This window comes from Neofelis nebulosa, chromosome 12 (genome assembly GCF_028018385.1).
Source record: "Neofelis nebulosa isolate mNeoNeb1 chromosome 12, mNeoNeb1.pri, whole genome shotgun sequence".
Lineage (NCBI taxonomy): Eukaryota > Metazoa > Chordata > Mammalia > Carnivora > Felidae > Neofelis > Neofelis nebulosa.
The window spans coordinates 84,126,601-84,146,672 of NC_080793.1; the positions used below are offsets into that span (position 1 = coordinate 84,126,601).

A 20,072-nucleotide genomic window follows, 5' to 3' on the forward strand; every position below is an offset into this window, starting at 1 on the left:
CTCGCAGCTCTGTCCCCATACCAGTGAAGTCTGCATTCTCTTTTGGGTTGAGATTCCCGGTCTGTATCCCGAGAGTGTGAGACAGGAGGCTCAGAGAGGTCACTTGGAAACCTAACGGTCTCTGGTCATTAGACACCTTCTGTAGCACATTCGGTGCCAAGGCTTGAGCCGGGTGAAGAGTCAAGGACGCGGAACCCTTTGCAGGAAGTACACGTGTACCTCGGCCAACTCCCACTACCTCACTACTTTTCTCCTAACTTTTTTTTTTTTTTAGGTAGAAAACATGCCCCTGTAGCAGCTGCACACCCTACTCCACTTATTAAATGATACGCGTCGAGATGGGCACCGCGCGAAAAACATATGCACGTGAATAACTCCCCAAAGAAAACGGCTGCCAATTAAAGGTTCATGCTGGGGTGGGGGGAAACCCTAAGATGAAGAAAAAATTTGATGTTCCGTTGCCTTCGCGTTTAAAAACAGGCACAGGCCGTGAAAACCTCCAGCCGAATTTCCACCAGCCCGTACGATCTGTTTTCTGTGTTCACTTACTCCTTGTCTCCGTGGCGTCTTTGTCCTGTTACCACCAGACTCTCGTGGGTAGCTTTTCTAGGTGAATTTTCACTTTGCCCAGAAGTTACAAAAAAACCACACAAAACAAACCAGCATAGACTTAACGGGGTTTGGTTGGAAGAGTGAACAAGAAAAACGAGGCAGTGTCAAAACGGAGGGGAGAACGAAGGAAGAGAACAGAGAGGGGACGGCAGCACAGAAAACCATGCAGCAGTTCAGAAAGTAGTGTAAAGGCACACAAAATGTATACACACATCAGGTCTGAGCGTGGCTTCTCAGGAAGCTGAAGGTCAAGGTCTGCATAAGAGAGTAAGAAACCTTCTTTGGGTTGGAGAGGCTTAAAAAGAGAGGTTTAAAAGCTTGAAGTGGGGGGGGGGGCACCTGGGTGGTTCAGTCGGTTAAGCGTCTGTCTTTGACTCAGGTCACGATCTCGGGCTTGTGAGTTCGAGCCCCTCATCAGGCCGTCTGCTCTCAGCACAGAGCCCGCTTCCGATCCTCTGTCCCCCTCTGTCTCTGCTCCTCTCCCACTTGCACTCTCTCTCTTTGTCTGTCTCAAAATAAATGAATAAACTTAAAAAAAAGGTGGGGGGGAGCTTGAAGTAGGGAAAAGAGGCTGAAATACATCAGTCGTGTCACTCAAAGCTCCTCAAACTGCATCGCGACTCTTACGCCCCGAGAAACGGTGTGTTGTAAAAGTCACAAAATCCAACTGTGGAACCAGGAGTGAAACCCAGGCTGTCGTCTTATCCCCAGAGCAGAGCCGGGCCCTGGGTTCTTCGTGACTAAGCAAAAGTTCATTCAAGCCAAAGCCTTCTTTGTTCTAACCCGGGAAATAACTGTTTGTTTTTGACCTCCTTGCAACACTGAAAACAGTTCTCATCAACAGCGAACCTACGTGATACCAAATGGGTCACCACGAAAGGGTGACAGGTCTAGAAAGAGTACCAAGAAATAATGGAGTCACCCGGGAAGGGAAGGGAATGGATACAAGAGACACTTAAGCTCCCTGAATACAGGCAGTAGCCGTCCACCCGAGACATCACATCGGCGTAGCTGACACATTCTTGCAGTTCACTTACCATGCGCCATCTGAGGTCCCCCCTGCATGGAGGGGCAGCGTCCAGGGCCAACTCTTGAATTTCTCAGACTTGCTTTCTGAGGCGAGATGGGGGGCATGATGCTAACCACACAATAAATACTTGTGGAAGAGAAGGGGGTGTTCACTTTCGTCACCCGGCAAAGTCCACATTAAGACGTCTCAAGGTCTCTGTGACACCTCACGGTGTGAACGCACCAGGAGGACAACCTTCATTTTTCCTTTTATTTCTCAGAAAATGCAGGGGCTTCCCTGACTTGGAAGCATTTCGGCAGAACCTCACCAGCTAGCCTCGTCTCTTGGCGACGTTTGAATGCTTGGCTAGCAAAATGGAACGCTTACCCTGACATCTCTTTAAGCACACGGTCCACAAGCTGTCCCGGCAACCTAGAACATTTTGCTGGGATGGGGGATAGAAAAAGGAAATCTATTAAGCAGGCTATGCCAACTGCTTTAAGATACAACCAATGTGGATTAATACAGTAACGGTTCGTTGCTCGTTCATGCCTCTGTTCAACACAGTTTGGTGGCAGAATTGGCTTCACGCGGTCATTCGGAGACCCTGGGTCTTTCCATCTTGTGGCAGCATAATGGTCAACCGTCGATTCCCAAATGCCCACTGAATTAGACGAGAGGGCAGAGGATTTAAGATGTCAGGGATAAACATCGCATCCGCCCACGTTCTGCTGGTCAGACTTGGGCCTTCATAACACCCACCAGCAAGACGCCCGGAAAAATCTGTTGCAGCCCTGTGCCTGGGAAGGAGAGGAGAACACTATAGTCTCTCCCCAGTGCGCCGAATAAAGACCAATCGTTTCACGTTAAACTTATTCTCACACAGCTCTGCTTGCGAGCTGAGGGGAGGGTCTTCAGCCGTCAGATTTCTTGTATTCTTGTTTCTTAGTGTTTTCCCTGAGTGTCTAGGTTGGAAGCAGCCTAGGATGTGGGGGGTTGGGGGACGGTAACCCTGTCTTGGAAATGTTTGTGGACACGCACGGGAATGTAAAGAGTCCACAGCTTTTACTGTTACCGAGAATTGAGCGCTTGAAGCAAAGAGTGCTATCGATTCCGTTATCGTGGGAGAAAATGGAATCTGTGCCATCAGCTTTTGAAGCCACTGCCACTGGAATCTCTGGAGCCTTTGGGAGTGGGGAAAAGAAAGGCAAAAAGCAGCACAGCTCTGTCTGCAGTCAGCCTGTCCGGATGGCCCAGGTGACTTCATGAGAAAGAGGATGGGGCAAGCAAGAGGAATGTGGTTTTCTTCTCGCACAAATAATCCTTGAGGAAAAAATATGGGAGTTTAGAGTGTGGTGGGGATTTACAAACACTTTAAGTCAAAAAGCACAGCCACGCCATGGAGATAGGAGTTAGAAAATTTTGGACAGCCGCCCAGCTCGCTCGGACTGTGTAAGGCTCCTCTCTGTCCTTCCCTGCGTGAAGCAGGGGGAGGGTCCGACTGAAGCAAAGGACGGGATACATGCTCCCCAAGCTCTCCTGCGCTTGCGGTTTCCAAGGGTTGGGGGACAGAGTGTGTCCGTGTGTGCCTTCATTTTTTCCCCTTCATTTTAAAGTCATGACTGTGGGAAAGACGCCCTTTTTCAGGACCATTCTGCACACCAAGAGATATACTGTAGCATTTTTTTTTTCTAGAGACTTTCAGAAGACACAGTTCAAGAGGTTTATTTAATATGCAAGGGCTTGTTTATGATACGATTAGAACAAAAGGCATAACGTGAACTTGGGTGTATTCTGCAGCCTCATACAAGTACAGAAAGTCTAGAAAAATGTCCTGGAGGGACATCTGCTGAAGTGTTAGCTACTGTTACCTTCAGGTTAATATTGTCTCTACTTTAAAAAAAAACAAACAAAAACAATCTTGTGCTACTTTTTCACATCAGAAAAGACAAAGAATTGGGGAAAATATTTAATATCTGACAATGACAAAAGCTTACGTGTGAGAAAAGCAAAAAAGAAATGACTCCATTTTCTTTCCCCAGAGACGACCATCCCCAACATTTAGTATTTGCTCACTATGCTTTACAACATTTTATACTCTATTTTTAGCTGAAAATAACATATGCACAGGGCAGAGGATGGGAATAGACATTTTGTTTTCAAAGAAGGTATACAAATGGCTAATAAGCACGTGAACAAATACTCAGTGCTATTAGCCACTAGGAAAATGTCAATCAAACCCCCCGTGAGCATCGTTTCGCACCTATTGGATGGCTAGAATCAGAAAACATAATAACAGGTGTTGATAAGGATAGGGAGAAACGGAGTCCATATACCCTGCTGGTGGGAATATAAAAAGGTACAACCACTTTGGAAAAGAGTCTGACAGTTCCTCAAAACGTTAAACGCAGAGTTACCTATGACCCAGCAATTTCACTGTCAGGTGCACACCTAAGAGAAATGAAAACACACGTCCCCACAAGAGTTTCCATGGCATTATTCACAAGAGTCAAAAGGTGAAAACACCCCAAATCTCCATCAACTGAAGAATGGATGAACAAAATGGAATACATCCATACAACGGAATATTATTCAACAGTAAAAAGGAATGAGGCACCGATACGTGCTACTCCATGGATGAACCTTGAACACATTATGCTAACTGAAAACAGCCAGTTACAAAAGGCCCCATTGTTTGATGGCATTTCTAGGAAATGTTCAGAATGGGCAGATCTACACAGACAGAAAGTGGGTTAGTGGTTGCCTGGGGCTGGGGAGCGGTGGACTTGGTGGGGAAATGGGGAATGAATGCTAATGGATGCTAGATTTGCGGGGAGAAGGATGAAAATGTTCTAAAATTGATGGCAATGACAGATGTAGAACTCTGTGATTATAATGAAAACCATCAAATTATACATTTGAAATGGGTGAATTGAATGGCATACAAATTCACCTCAATAAAGCAGGCTTGTTTGTTTGCTTGTTTTTAAAAGGAAAAAGTAACATGCCCTTAAAAAAACTAAAGCACTTTCAAAGGGGGCCGTGCAGAGCAAAGGAAACAATCAACAAAATGAAAAGGCACCGATGGAATGGGAAGAGATGTTTGCAAATGACATACCAGATAAAGGGTTAGTATCCAAAATCTGTAAAGAATTTGCCAAACACAACACCCGAGAAACAAATAATCCACTGAAGAAATGGGCAGAAGACATGAGTAGACACTTTTCCAAAGATACCCAGATGGCCAACAGACACACGAAACAATGCTCAACGTCACTCATCAGCACGGAGATACAAATCAAAGCCACAGTGAGATACCACCTCACACGGGTCAGAGTGGCTAAAATGAAAGGAAACTACAGATGTTGGCGAGGATGTGGAGAAACGCGAACCCTCTTGTGCTGGGAGCGCAAACTGGTGCAGCCTCTCTGGAAAACAGCATGGAGGCTCCTCAAAACATTAAAGATAGAACGACCCTATGACCCAGCAATAGCACTACTAGGAATTTATCCAAAGGACACAAGGGCACATGTACCCCAATGTTTATAGCAGCACTATCAACAACAGCCAAGTTATGGAAAGAGCCTAAATGTCCATCAACTGATGAATGGATAAAGAAGATGTGGGTTATATATACAATGGAACACTACTTGGCAACGAGAAAGAATGAAATCCTGCCATTTGCAGCAACGTGGATGGAACTGGAGGGTATTATCTAAGTGAAATAAGGCAGGCAGAGAAAGACAGATATCATGTCTCACTCATATGTGGAATTTGAGAAATGTAACAGAAGACCAGGGGGAAGGGAAGGGGAAAAAAAATAGTTACAAACACAGAGGGGGGGAGTCAAACCATAAGAGACTCTTAAATACAGAGAACAAACTGAGAGTGGATGGTGGGTGGGAGAGAGGGGAAAATGGGTGCTGGGCATTGAGGAGGGCACTTGTTGGGATGAGCACTGGGTGTATGGAAGCGATGAACCACGGGAATCTACCCCAAAAACCAAGAGCACACTTTACACACTGTATGTTAGCCAATTTGACAATAAATTATATTAGGAAAATAATAAAATTTTTTAAAAAAAGAAAAAAAAAGAAAACTCAAGCCCAATGCTGGCGAGGATGTGGAAAAACTGGAATTTACACGAGGATCTGCCTTTTATTCCCAAGGATCAGCTCGCGGCAGGCACTGATTATAGTGAATTGCTTTTGTGTGTATGAATTGGCAAAACTCTTTGGGGGGAAAAATGTGGCAATGGATTCCAAAAACCTTGAAAATAAAAATGTTGAGGAAAAAAAAGGTGGCCAGTGCACCTGAGGGACTGAATTTTAAATTTTATTGAATTGTAATTAAGAAGCCACACGTGACCCTGGATTGGACTGCACAGCTCTGAACAATCCCCATTACAACATTTAACACACCGTATATCTTGCATAAGAATGAGCTCCAACAGGAAATTCACTTTGTGACCATCATCACTGTCTCCACAGCACCTAGCATGGGGCTTGGTACACAGCAGGCTCTGTGTAGCCCTCAGGCATGATAGCCCTCATCATCTTCAGCATGGTCCAGTCCACCTTTGTATCCCACAGCTTAGCCCAGCACGCGCTACGGGTACTCAGTAACTGTTGCTAATTGAGTTAATCGATTTCTAGGCTTACAAACCTGCCAGTTATCTGTTCGCGGAGAATGCTCGACCACGGGGACTTGGCCTTCGTGCTTTTCTGATATATTTCTTTGTGTTCAGTATGCAGGCTAAAAGCATCTGCTTGCATTCAAACCCTGGCTTTATGACCTCTGGAATGGAACGTTTCTGTGCCTCAGTTTATTCCTCCGTAAAGCGGGCACATTGATGGCCCTGTCTCAGTTGTTGTCAGGATTACGTGTGTTGAGGTTTACAACTTTATAGGAAATATAGAGAATGGAGGGCTTGGTTAAATTACACCATGAGGATTCAATCCGAAAAACCCAGATGGTAGCCAAGTCTGGTTGGAAAACAGAGGCAGCCATCCTGTGGTCATTAGAGCGAAAATTTAAGGACCAAGACGATACTCTGAGATTGGCAATCTCTCTACAAGGGAGACTTGAAAAAAGATATCTGGCATCATTACTGTAGATAGTAAGGTGCAGGAGGAGTGGCTTCTTTGTAACAACCAATAATGCAGGTGCTCTAGCCTTTGGTAAAGCCCTGCCTGTAGCTGCCTTCAACTTTCCATGGACTTAAGGCAGGCAAAGTTGTAGCAAAGAGGGTCCCTGACCTTCAGATCGTGTCTGTAGGACGCTGGCAAGTCAGGCACAGGAGATGTGTCAGCTGATTGTCTCCGCTGTTGCATGAGTAGCAGCTGTAACAAAAGCTGTCCTTTACTCATGCCGAAATGAGACCCTGAAAATAGGGGGTAAAATGGGTGTGGGGGGGTGGGGGGAACAGCTGGAGAAACTTGCCTCGTTCTGCCGCTTTCAAAATTTCCTCGGAGCGTCCAAGGAAGACAGTCCTGGGGTCACCCTGCCATCTTCCCGGGATGTATCATTCACAGGCTCCCCTGCTTGTTCTCCAATTTGGTTTCCGTAATTCCGTAACTGAAGATTCTGTTTCAGAAGAAATTTCAAGTCCTTATTTTATAAAGTGCAGCAGAATAAATGGCATACCTAGAACTTTAAAAACAGCGTCACCTTCACAAAATCCTAACTGGCTCGTCTTCTGTTCGTCTGTTCTGCCCTAACCCTCGTCCGAGGAGCCACAGCCTCTTGCTTGGACGACCACAGGGACCTTTGAACTGATCCCCTTGTGTTGGCTCTTGCCTCCTTCAAATCCATGTGCCAAACGCTGTGCCCGGTGATCTTTAAGGCGACAGATAGCGCATTTTATCACTCTGCTGCTTAAAATCTTCCAAAGGCTTTCCAGTATCATAGAATAAAACTGGAACGCCTTTCCTGTGGACTTCAGGGCCCTCCACGGCCTGATCACAAAATACGCATCCGTGGTGTCACTGCTGACAACTCTGTCCCTCTCTCCTGTCCCTGTCTCCAAATTCCAGCCATACTCGTCTTTTGCTTTCTGTTTCACCAACATGCTAATCTATTTTATCTTCAGGGAACTTGAACTTCTTGTGCCCTCTCCAAGAAGGCTCCTAACCCCCAGGCTGTAAGATTCTGTTCAGGTGCACCTCCACTCCTCAGTCATCTCCTCCAAGAGCATTTCTCTGCCCATTGTACTCTAAGATTTACGGTAACCACCTTCCCTCTAAAGCGCGCGCAGATGCACAAGTTTTACCGGACGTAATAATACGGATGAAGTGAAGGGCTTAGAACAGCACATTATAAGTCTGCAGTGTCATCCGGCGTTATTTTTTTCATTACACCACATATTATCCAAATTTCTCTTGTGTCTTAATGCATTTACTTGTCTATGGTTGGCCCTCCTCACTCTTAGCTCCTTAAGAGCAAGGACCCTTTGATTGTTTGGTTCATTTATATATCTCTAGCGCCCAGAAGAAAGCGTGGAACGCAGTAGCTGATCAATAATCATTATCGAGGGGCGCCTGGGTGGCACAGCCGGTTAAGCGTCTGACTTCAGCCAGGTCACGATCTCGCGGTCCGTGAGTTCGAGCCCCGCGTCAGGCTCTGGGCTGATGGCTCGGAGCCTGGAGCCTGTTTCCGATTCTGTGTCTCCCTCTCTCTCTGCCCCTCCCCCGTTCATGCTCTGTCTCTCTCTGTCCCAAAAATAAATAAAAAACGTTGAAAAAAAAATTAATAATCATTATCGAAAGGATGACTTCAGTGCAGGAAAATATACATACATATGGCGAAGAAAAACAAAAACTACCGCTACCATAGTATCAGGATATTCTTGGGAGACTAATATTTTCTCCTCTCTTGCTTTTTCAGATATGCTGAATTTCTGCAAAGACACGAATTCTTTTTCACGGTAAAAACAGAGTTAATTTTCACAAAAAGACTTATGTTGGTATGCCGTATGAAATGTCAGTCGGTCCACTGCTGCAGGCATGTGGCAGGTTGTATTCTCTGGGTCTGTGTATAAAACCGCTTAAGAATTTCACAGTTTGTGAGTTTGAGCCCCGTGTCAGGTTCTGTGCTGACAGCTGAGAGCCTGGAGCCTGCTTCAGATTTGTGTCTCCCTCTTTCTCTGTCCCTCCCCTGCTCATGCTCTCTCTCTCTCTCTCTCTCAACAATAAATAAGCATAAAAAACATTAACACCACTTATGAAATCAGAAGTCATCTGACGTTGTTCAGGAAGAACCCTCAGCACCGGGTGTCTCAGCACTGTGTGCCTTAGCTTGTGAATGCATGGGCAGGTCCTGCTGAAAGCCCCCTGGGAGGTGTGACAAGTCTCATTCCAACAGGGGCCATGTGCCATGTGACTGGCCACCCGCCTCTTTATCTCTAGTTCCTTAAGTGAGGAGTTCTGTTTGGCCATAGACCTTGACACTGTGGAGGTCAGCCAAGGTCAGTGCTCCAGTAAGAGTGACTCACACCCTGCTCTGCGCTCTCCGCTGGGCACAGGCTTAGAGTACCATGAACACCACGACTTTCCGGACTTAGCTCCCAGGAGGTGAGGCTCATTCCCTGAGACACTGATCTATGAAAAAAAAATCCCCAAAGCAGCCACCCAAGGTGTATCTGGCATTTAGGGGAAAAATAGAAGCTTCTATTCTCTGATCCTATCCAGTGGGGTTCTAATTCAAACTTGACTATCCAGTGTGAACATGCTTTTCAGGCTTGTCTGAAGAAGGGCAATCATTATGATTTCAAAAAAAGTATTGTGGAAGATTGCAAACACACACACAGGTATTAACAATAATACAATTTGGGCGCTGGGTGGCTCAGTTGGTTAAGCGTCTGACTTTGGCTTAGGTCATGATCTCGCAATTCGTGGGTTCAAGTCCCCCTGTCAGCTGTGCTGACAGCTCAGAGCCTGGAGCCTGCTTCGGATTCTGTGTCTCCCTCTCTCTCTGCCCCTCCCCCACTTGTGCTCTGTCTCTCTCTCAAAAATAAATAAACATTAAAAAGAATTAAAAAAAAACAATGATACAATAAACAATTGCAATAGCAAGACCAAACTTAGCAAGATTTTTTAAAAGCCTTACTTGCTTTGGAGTGTTATACCTTTAAAAAAAAAAATCACGGATAGGGGCGGCTGGGTGGCTCAGTCGGTTAAGCATCCTACTTTGGCTCAGGTCATGATCTCATGGTTCGTGAGTTTGAGCCCCGCCTCAGGCTCTGTGCTGACAGCTCGGAGCCTGGAGCCTGCTTCAGATTCAGCGTCTCCCCCTCTCTCTGCGCCTCCCCTGCTCATGCTCAATCTCTCTTTCTCTCTCAAAAATAAGTAAACATTAAAAATAAATGAATATATAAAAATCACAGGTTCCTCACACCCACCCTTACTTCCATCCCTTTCCTTTCCCACCGGTGGCAGTCAGGATCAAAAGTAGCTGTTTATCATTGCTTCACATGGTTTGACAGACCCATGTATCCATCACCTTTGTTCTCTTGTTTGCTTGTTTTAAGCTTTTATGTAAAGGTTCCCCATACCTCACATATCATGGGGCAACGTTGTGTTGCCGGTGCTCAGCATTCTATTTACAAGATTTTCTTTGTTGGCACGCACGATGGTTGCTTTTATGTGTCAACTTGGCTACACTCCCCACTTACTCGATGAAACACTCACCTACGTGTTACTAGGCAGGTATCTTATAGATGTGCTTTAAAGTCCACAATCAGCTGTCTTCGAGTCAAGGAGATTTTCCTAGATAATTTGGGTGGACCCGATGCGATCCATCGGTTGAAGGACATTAAGAGGAGAGCCGAGGCTTCTCTGAAGAGGAAGAAATTCCATCTGTGGACAGCAGCTTGAGCTCGCACGCGGCTGTTCTAGTCTGTCTTTCCCGATGACGTGTGCTGTGGATTTCAGACTTGTCTGGCCAGGTCCACGGTTGTATGAGCCAATTTCTGGCAATAAACCTCTTACCGTATGTCTCCCTCTGGTTCCCACTGGTTCGGTTTCTCTGGGTGAACCCTGACTGATACAGTATATGTATCTCCGATTCATCTCTTTGCATCGCTGTATAGCAAGCACCCACAAACTCCTTATAAAAACCAAACAGTCAATATTGTAGGCTTTGTGGGCCATACAGTCTCTGTTGCAAGCACTTCCCAATGCCATTGTAATATGAAAGCAGCCAGAGACAACACATCAAGGAATGGGGTGGCTGGGTTTCAATAAAGGTTTATTTACACATACAGGCATCGGGCTGGATTGGACCCAAGAGCTATGGTTTGGTAACTCCCTCAATATGATACACCGTTGTACGGGCAAACCACAATTTATACACTCTCCTGTTTCATATCTTCTACATTTTCCCCCGTTACTACACAATGCTGTCCCGAACGTTCATGTGCACCATTCTTGTGCACAACTTCACGTGTTTTTCTCAATCTGTCTAGGAGTGGAATTGATGGGTCCTGGGGTATACGAATCCTCCACCTAATGGTGCCAAACTTCAAACTAAAGAGATCATTCTAATTGACACACCTACTAATAGGGCCCAAGACTTCCGGTTTCTCCCCATCTTCCACACCGTTGGGAGCTATCAGACGTAGATTTCCAAAATGGTGTATGTAAAATTGCATTTCATTGTAGTTTCAATTTACATTTTCATAACACCTAATGGTGAGAGGCATCTCTTCACGTGACTACTTTCCATCCATATGTCCTCTTTTTTTTTAATAGCAACTATTTCTTTTCCAATTAAAAAAAATGTTTTTAATTGAAGGAGAGTTGACATACAATGTTACATTCGTTTTAGGTGCACACATAGTGATGTGACAATTCTATCCATTACAAAAGGCTCATCATGTTACATGTGGTTACCACCTGTCACCATACATATATCCTCTTGGATCAAGTGTCTATCCAAATCTTTTGGCTATTCTAAAAATGGGGTTTTGTTCTCTTATTATTGACTTCTGTGAACTCTTTACAGATCACGGATCTAAGTCCTGTGGTGGATACGTGATTGGCAAATGTTTTCTCCCAGTCTTTAGCTTGTCTTTTCATTCCCTGAGGTGCCTTTTGCAGAGCAGAAGTTCTTAATTTTGATGATGTTCAAGTTCATCAGCTTGTTCTCTTGTGGATCATATTTCTGGTAACATAGCTAAGAAACCTTCCCAGAACCCCAAGTCACAAGAATTTTTTTTTTGCATGTTATCTTCCAAAAGTTTTGTATTTTCAGGTTTACATTTTAGGTCTATGATGTATTTTTATTTTTTATTTTTTTAGGTTAAAAAACTTTTTTTATTTACGTAATCCCTACTCCCAACAGGGGACTCGAACTTACAACCCCGAGATCAAACGTCACACGCTCTCCTGAACGAGCCAGTCGGGCACTCCTCTCTGATGTATTTTTAATTAATTTTTGTATACAGTGCACGACACGGGTCAAGGTTCATTCTTTTTGCACATGGATGTCTTATTCAAGTACTATTTTTGTTGAAAAGACTATCTTTCTCTGTTGCCTTTGCATCTCTGTAAAAAAAAATCAGTTGATCAATAATGTACGCGTCAGGTTCTGGGCTCTGTGTTCTGTTTCGTCCGTCTATATGTCCATCCTTTTGCCAATTCCACGCTGTCTTGATTGCTGGCTTTTTATAGCAACTCTTGAAATCCGGTGGCATGCCTCCTCCCGTTCGTTCCTCTTTTTCAGAAACGTACTGACTATTCTAATTCCTTTGCCTTCTCACATCATTTTTAGAATCAGCTTGTTGACACCTATAAGAATATCCTGCTGAGATTTTGATAAGGATTATGTTGAACGGATAGATCAATTTAGGGAGGACAGACATTTAACAAAGAACAGGGTACGTGTCTTTCAGTCAATTCGGCTCTATGTTTTGTTTTTCTCTTTTTAAGTAGGCTTCATGCCCGGCATGGGGCCCAATGCAGGGCTTGAACTCATGACCCTGAGATCAACACCTGAGCTGAGATCAAGAGTCAGACACTTAACCTTCTGAGCCACCCAGGTGCCCCAAAATACAATTGATTTTTGTATATTGACCTTGAATCCTGCAACCTTGCTAAACCCATTAGTTCTAAAAGTTCTTCCTTTGCTAATTTATATATTGGTTTTGGGTTTTTAAAATTGGTTTGCAAGCGCTATTTATGTATTCTGTATATTCATTCAGTGGATAAATATTTATTGAGTGCTTCCTATGTGTCAGGCACTATATTAGCATACTAATCTTGAGTCCATTTTCTTCATTGCAAAATTCTTCGGGAAGACATTATTCATCTCAGTTACAGAAACAGTTATAGAATACCTGTCCATGAACTTGCTTATTCAAAAAATTTACTGAGTACCTACCATACGCTAGACAATAGCTTAGCTAACGGAGATATGGCAGAAACGACAGGACAGACACTGGAGGTCCCTCCACTCCTCTGATGGAGGAGAGAGACCACAAATAAAAGGTAAATACATCATCTAATTACAGGTAGTACAAATGCTTTGGAGAAAATAAGTCGAGATAATAGGGCCGAGGGGACAGGTGGGAAGACAGGAAAAAAGGTGCTAGGAGACGGCGTATAAGCTGAGCTGAACAAAACGAGGCAAGAGCACTCCAGGAGGAGTCCCCAGCAAGTGCAAAGGCCCTGGGTGAAAATGAGCTCGGCATGATCAAGGGACAGAAGGAGGGCCAGAGTGTCTGGAGTGTACTGAGCAGGGGACGGCGGTATGAGAAGAGACTAGAGAGACAGAGAGGGACCGGAGGTAGGGAGAGGCCATGATAAAAGGGCGACACTTGATTCGCAGTCCTTGGGAAACAGCAATGTACATGCCAAGCATCTCTGATACAAAGATAAGTAACACAAACCCCTGCCCTCGGGGAGGCCATGATCCAGTGGGAGAGACAAACACACGAATCGATGCACTGAAGAGGGAAAAGTAATGTCATCGAGGTGGGTATGCAGGACGTGTGGAGGTAGGAAGCAAGAGTGATCCTTTAGCTGTATTTTGCAAGTTACAATTTCCGCAGCCTCCTATTTAAACCCTAAAGTATAGAACTTCCCTTAAAAATCATATAGCACATATTTCATATGTGGCACTGCCTTAATTTCAAACTGTAGAGATCCCTTCTCTCTGCTCCCACTGTACCTCTTGCTTGTCCCATTCTAGTACCCGTAGAACCTACATGTACTTGCCTCTCTGTCCCAACGATTGGTAAGTTCCATGAAGGCAGCAGCTGAGCCATATTCCCTACTATCCTGCTATTAGTATCCCATTTTGCAGATGAGCAAACTGATGACCAGAGAGAGTAAGTGGCTTGTCCTCTGAAGCACAGCTATGGTGGCAGTAGGGCAGACTGTCAGGGGCCTTGCCTTTTCCTGGGTTAGGTTTTTTTTCCTTCACTACCCCCCCATCCTATGGTGACTTTGGGGAACATCTCACAGAACACGCATGTCAAAGTGATGGCTTGCTTCCAAACGAATTCACTGACACGCCTCTCACTACTGACATGGCTCCAGGAAATTATAATTAATTCAATCGTTTTTATCGTAAAACGTATCGTGCATCGAGAAGAGCATAAAATTGTACAGTTGGAAAACCAGTAAAGCTCCAGGTCCACAATATCCTGGAGAAGAATTAGATCTTCTTCTTTTAGAAGCCTTCTGTAAAGGGGCACCTGGGGGTCTCAGTCGGCTGAGGGTCTGACTCTTGATTTCAGCTCAGGTCATGATCCCACGGTTTGAGAGTTCGAGCCCTGCGTCAGGCTCCATGCCGACGGCCCTGATGGTGCGGAGCCTGATTGGGATTCTCTCTCTCTCTGCCCCCTCCTGTACGCACTCTCTCCCTCACTCAATATAAATAAATAAACTTAAAAAAAAAATGCCTCCTGTGCATCCTTCCCTAATCATACCCCTCCCTCCCACATTTAAAGTAAACATTTACCTTACTTTGGGTTCATCAGTCCCTTGCTGGTTTTTGGTTTTGTTTTGTTTTGTTTTGTTTTGTTTTTTACAGATTTCACATGTTTATGTATATATCTAAACAAAATATGGTTTCGTTTTAAAATGCCGAGTAGCAAGCACAAGCCTAGCTGTGGTAAGGACAGGGTGATCTTACCTCTATGGGATGAAGGCTTCGGGAAAGGATAAGCTATGGAGTCCTGGAGCCAGAGCCCGTGGGCAGGTTCCTGGGCGTGCATGGAAGTGACTAGGAGGGAGGTCAGCGGGCAAGGTCATATCTGAGTCCTGGGGATGAAATGGGAGAAAAAGGGTTAGCACAGGCCTGTAATTCACTCTTTCCCTGAGACGCCTCAGCCAGACCTCCCTATAATCCCGGCAGTGATATTTAGGAGGAGAAAGATATGGGGAAGGACTATGTAAAAAATGTTTTCAATGGGAATCCCCTGCTCTGTTTGGATTGGGTATTGTAAATAAACGTGTACTTTTTGGATTAAGGGCTGTGGCTGCCTGGAGAATGGGGGTATTCAGGTAAACATTTCCTACCTGCATAGTTAATGAATTAAAAAGCCACGAGGCTCAAAACAGATGTAGCCTTCTTTGAGAGCAGTCGTCCACACGGTTTAAAACTCATCAGCTGCTCAGACACCAAAATGTGTCTTAATGCGGGAGGAGGGACATTGTTTAGCAGCTGGTGGTTTGAGGACCCAGCAGGAAAAGAAGGTTCTGGTTGTGCCTTTTTCTTGCCTGTATCCTTTGAGTCATGAACAAAATTCAGTGTTAAGTGAGATCTAGGATTCTTACAGTCCCACTTGACAAACGGACATTTTGTGGGAACTCAATCCGGATCACCACAGTTGGGGTATCTGGCAGTATTGTGGAATGGTCCGGATACTCGATGTCTACTAGAAATGTGGTCAAAGAATGTGATCTCTAATATCTTCTAAGTTCACCACGGATTCCCCCAGCTCTCCCCAGCATGGTAAACCATGATGAGATAGCACCTTACACCATTAGGATGGCTACTAAGCATTGACAAGGATGTGGAGAAGTTGAAAGCTCGTGCACCATTGGTGAGAATGTCAGTGGGTGCCACCACCACGGAAAACAGTACGGAGGTCCCCCCCCCAAAAAATTAAAAATAGAAATTCCATATGATCCAGTGGTTCCAGTTCTGGGTATTTATCCAGCGGAAATGAAATCAGGACCTGGAAGAGGTAACTGCACTCTCGCGTTTATTGCAGCCAAGATATGGAAAGAATCTAAGTGCCCGTCAAGAGATGAATGGATAGAGAAGACATGACACACACACATACACACACAATGGAAGTTTAGTCCACCATGGGAAAGAAGGACAGCCTGCCTTTTGCAACAACACGGATGGGCCTTGAGGGCATTATGCTAAGTGAAATAAGTTAAATGAAGAGAGATAAATAAGTGGTGTCATTTATATTTGAATCTGAAGAAGCTGAACTCCCTGAAACGCAGACTAGAATGATAGTTGTCAGGGGCTAAGGGGTGGGGGGATGGGAAGATATCGGTCAAAGGGAACAAACTTCCGGTTATACGATGAGTAAGTTCTGGAGAGCTAATATGCAGCACAGTGATTACTGTTGATAATGCTGTATTTTATATTTGAAAATTGCTAAGAGAGTAGATCTTAAATGTTGTCATCTCAGAAAAGAAGTGGTAATTATGTGATGCGGTGCAGGTGTGAGCTAACACTAGGAATCATTTTGCCGTACGTCTGCGTATCAAATCAATACGTTTTATATCTTAAACTTACATGACGTTATATGTCAGCTGTATCTCAACACACCTGGAAAAAAAATAGAATTACCGTATGACCCAGCAATTCTGCTTCTAGGTATATATACTCCATAGAATTGAAAACTGGGTCTCAGAGGGATATTTGTGTGCCCACGTTCACAGCAGCAGTGTTGACAATATAAGGTGGAAGCAACGTAAACATCCATCAGTGGATAAATGAAGAAACAAATCTGCTATGTACCCACAGCGGAATACTATTCAGCCTTAGAAAAGGAAGGAGATTCCTATTCCCATTCCAATATGGCTGAACCCTAAGGACATCATGCTAAGGGAAATAACAATTTGCTATAAAAGATAAATATTACATAATTCCACTTTTATGAGGTATGGAGCGCAGTCAAAGTCATACAGATAGAAAGTGAAGGATGGTTCCAGGGGCTGGGGCGGGGAGCATGGACTGTTACTGAATGGGTACAGAGGTTCAGGTTTGGAAAATGAAAAGAGTTCTGGAGAGTGGTTACACAGCCCCACGGATGGACTTCGCACCACCGAACTGTACATTTAAAGGGGTTAAGTTTTTAATAAATAGGTAAACCTACTTTCGCCACAATGAAAAACAAAAGAACAGGACAAAGCAGATCACATTGGTGTGTTACAGGTGCCCCCGCTGATCCAGGGAGCAGGGCAGGGAGGGGAGACAGGCCAAGTGCAGATAAGAACCGACGCCAGTTTCACCCAGACACGTCCCCTTTAGTGAAAGACAGGACAGTGGCAGAAAGCATCATGCTGATCACAGCATTCTTTCTCTGCCACGCTGCTCCAGCCAGACGGGCTGCCCTGTACCTCTCTGCGGGGCCGTCCCTCTGAGCTCTCCCTCCGCCACGCTCCTGGGGAGTGGTTTCACCTCTTTGCTCTGTTGGACCTTCTGTTTTCTGGATCTCACCTTCTCAGGACTCTGCTCCAAGCTGTACTCCCTCCTTTGGTGGGGCATACATGGGAGGCAAATCTCTTGAGATCACGCACTCGAGAAAGCATCTTTATTCCACCCTCTTACACAAAGACAGTCTGGGTGAGGGTGGGATTCCAGCACAGAGCCGCTCTTCTTCAGAATTTTGGAGGAGTGGCTCCACTCTCTTGACTCCAGTGTTGCCATCGGCAAGTCTAAACCCGTTCTGACGGCCGTCCCCCTGGGGGTGACCTATTTTTTTTTCCTCTCTGGACCTCGGAAGTGCCACATTTGCTTCCAGTGTCACGGGAAACTTACAATGACGTGCACTGGTGTGGCTCTAGCCTCATTCATTGTGCCGTGAGTTCTTTAATCGGGCCGCCCAGCTCACAGGTAAACCTAACGTCCGTAATGCTTGTTGAATTATTTCATCAATGATTTTGCCCCCCCATGTGTTTTCTACCACAAAATCCTCTATCACTTAAGTATGGACTTTTCTGGACTGCTCCTCTCTTTTCTTATCTTTTTCTCTTTGTCATTTTGCTTTACTGTCTGGGAGATTTTCTCAGCTTTGTCTTCTATTCCCTCTTTTGAACAATCTTCATTTCTGCTATTCAAAGCTTTTTTTTTTTTTTCCAAAAGCTCTCTTTGTTTTCTAAATTTTCCTTTATTACAGCATCGTGTTCTGATTTCATGGAGGCATTGTCTCCTCTCTCTGTGGATATTTATTACAGTTTATGGAGATGAAGTTTTCTTCTCCCTGAATAGCTTGTGCCTTTCTCTCTATGCTTTTATTTGTTCATCTCATTGTTGGAGGCTTTCCTAAGCTGTCTGGTAATGTTGGCTGCTTGCTCATGATGAGGAATTGGGAGTTAAAATGCTGACCAGAATCTCTCAGAGCACGGGTGGGGCTTGTTAACTCTGGGCGTCCTTCTAGGGCTTTCTCGCAAGGCTTTTTTGGGGAGACTGATGCTAACAGGGCTTGAGGTCTCTGTTACAGGGTACTCAGCACACATACTGACACTTAATTTCTCCCTTATTGGCACGGTTCCTGACTCCATCTTAAAGAAAAAAGGTGTTTGCTTACCGGGTGAGTTACAAATGACTCTCCACAAACAGACAACACACGCAGAATCACTTTTGTCTCTACTGAGATACAAGAGAGGGTTTCCTACTCACACTGCTGTCTGGTGGACCCCTTTCCTGGACCACCTCTCTGCAGCTTTGCTCAGAAGCTTAATAATCCACGTGAGAGCTTTCTTCCTTGACTACATCTTTGGTTTTTACCAACTGCCAGCGCATTTCTTAGGCTCATGAAGCTTTACACCTATTTGCTTCTTGTGAGCAGGTGCGGTACTCTCTTCGGTAACCAAGAAGCCCCTAGCAGCACCTTTGGTAAATAGGATGGGAAATCAGGCCACGGTCGACTGACTTCCTTCTTTTCAATCAAGACTCACATGTTGGCCCTCCCAAATGTCACCCAGCCCTGAAGGATGAGAAGGTGGAGAAAGAAAAAGAGAGGGTTCTAGACAGGAAACAATTTTCGAGTAATTTGGCTTATTTAGGGAAATGGGAGGGAGGCTGGAGGGTCGGAAGGCTGGGGGTGGGTTTGTGGGCCGCTGTGGAGGGCTGAGCGGGGATCGGCAAGAAATGAGTGACACAACCCAACCAGGAGATGACCAGCTGGCAACAAGAGGGGACCGGACGAAACCCCAACCGGGCGGTTTAGAAGATGGATGAGAGCCAAAGACACCAAGTGTGGAGCCTGAGATGATGACAGTAAAAATAGCAACCAAATTATCAATGCTAATTCGCATACCAGATGCTTCAGGACATTATCTCCAATTTTCATCCAACCTCCCAAAGAGGGATCGTCACTCCCGCACTACAGATGCAGAAGTGGAGGGTCCCAGAAACGCAGAGCGGCGAGGTCTGGCTGCCTCTAGAGTCAAGCTGCCTTCTCTTGTGCCAGGCTGGGTCCTAACTCATGCCAAGTGTATTTGCTTATTCGGCCAGCCAGCCAGCTGGTACCAACTAACCGCTGAGCTAGATGCTGAAAACAACAAGAATACTGTCCCTAGGGGTCAGAGAACCCTACGTCCTCTTTAAAAAATTATTAAGTTAAATTATTAATTTTTATTTGAGTGTAGTTGACACGCAATGTTCCATTAGTTTAGGTATACAGTGTAGTGACTTGACAAGTTTCAATATCACACGACGCTCGGGTGTGGCGACCCTCTGTCCTCATATGTTGCTAGTACGGTATCATTGGCTATGTTCCCCATGACGTGCCTTTTGTTCCCATGACCTATTAATTATGGAACTGGAAGCCTGTATCTCCCTCTCCCCCTTCACTCATTTTGCCCATCCCTCCACCCGCCCCATCCTTCTCCCTCTAGCAACTATCAGTTTTTTCTCTGTGTTTACAGGTCTGGTTCTGCTTTTTGTCTATTTGTGGTTTTTGGGGGGGTTTTTTGGTTGGTTTTAGACTCCACACACGAGGAAATCATATGGTATTTGTCTTTCTCAGGCTGACTTATTTCACTTAGCATAATACCCTCTAGGTCCATCCATGTTGTTGCAAATGGCATAATCTCATCCTTTTTATGGCTGTGTAATATTCCTGTGATGTGTGTGTGTGTGTGTGTGTGTGTGTGTGTGCGCGCGCGCGCACATGTGTGTACTACATTTTCCTTGTCCATTTGTCTACAGATGGACACTTGGGTTGCTTCCATATCTTGGCTATAGTAAATATTGC

The 20,072-nt window shown here is 45.0% G+C and overlaps 1 long non-coding RNA gene across 1 annotated transcript in view; it reads right to left on the reverse strand.

The window, feature by feature from the left end:
- Positions 1–1,109: 1,109 nt before the first annotated feature.
- LOC131492106 (uncharacterized) overlaps positions 1,110–20,072 on the reverse strand; it is a 36,253-nt gene continuing 17,290 nt past the window's right edge. Inside the window, exons 4-5 of the long non-coding RNA XR_009251853.1 lie at positions 14,759–14,886; positions 1,110–2,285 (exon numbers count right to left, since the gene is read on the reverse strand). This is a non-coding gene — a long non-coding RNA (uncharacterized LOC131492106). The remainder of the gene's footprint in view (positions 2,286–14,758; positions 14,887–20,072) is intronic.